Consider the following 1,262-nt stretch of genomic DNA (forward strand, 5'->3'; position numbering starts at 1 on the left):
GAAAAACACTTGTTTTCATTCTCAGTAAGGAACTTTGGGGGGTCACTTGGGCAGGCACCAAGAGAACAGCATCAGCAAACCAATTAACCACATAGGAACTAGAGGTCCTTGCACTCTGCCTAGAACCCCACCTAACCATTTCAGATAAGAATTCCAAATTGTCCCCATTTACCCTTTATTCTTATAGAAAATCTCATCCTCATTAGACAATCCTTGTCATGTAGCTTCTGTGCCATGTTTTGCTTGTATGTGGCATTGAGAGGTCTAAATGTATCCCTTAGCCAAGGTGGCTGCTTTTTCCAGAAAAAGCCCTCCTAGAAAAAGACATATAAATATGAATTCTGCCTTTCCCTTGCTTTCTCCTGCCACAAAACATACTGGCCTGTTTCCCAGTCCCTCTGCTTGACTGGGGGACGCTGTGCTATTGTCCTGTGTGTGGTTGGTACCATTCCACATCTCATATTGCTAAGCCACCAGCAGTTATCTGTGGTCATTGAGGTCAATCTTGTTCACTCAGAATTTCTTTTACTCACTCAGGCATTTAAGTCTCACTTACAATGTGATTTAGTAATGACGCTCCTCTCTTTGCAGGAGTGGAGGAACCAGTACATTCACTTGGAATCATGCGTCAAAGGATCTGTGTTGGACACAGAGGAAAGTGTAATTCAACATGGACCTCCTGGTAGGTGAGACGACATTGAATCAACTGAGCAACACTGGCCGGGCTGGGACTTTTTTTAATTAAAAAAAACACACACCAAAAACCTACTGTGAATTTTACACTAGCTTTTAAGAGTGAAGAACCTGTTATTCCAGGACAGGGCACACATTTATGCATGATCTTAAAGGCTTGTGTGTGGGGGACGGGGGGAGGGGGTGGAAATAGGCTCAGGGACCCAAATATTCTGAGAACCCCAAGGCCTGTTGAGAGGGAAGAAAGTGAATGATCCTCTATTGATAGGAGGTCAAATGTATTATAAATAACTGGTGAGCTAGGGGGACAGAGCACCAGAATAACCTATACCAAGGGTGGGCTCCTTTTTGTGAGTGCGTGCCAAAACCAGCAAAATCTCTGACTCAAAATTCTTCTGCGTGCCAACCCTAATATTTTGAGAACATGTTACGCCTACTTGATATCTCTTAAGGTGTACGTATGTGAAGAACCTTGAAGAAATAATAAAATTCATTCAAGCGACAAAAACACAGAATATGATGATGAAAAATACATTTATTTTTTAATGTATACATGTACACTGATAGTC

Source organism: Myotis brandtii, unplaced genomic scaffold (genome assembly GCF_000412655.1).
Source record: "Myotis brandtii unplaced genomic scaffold, ASM41265v1 scaffold3286, whole genome shotgun sequence".
Lineage (NCBI taxonomy): Eukaryota > Metazoa > Chordata > Mammalia > Chiroptera > Vespertilionidae > Myotis > Myotis brandtii.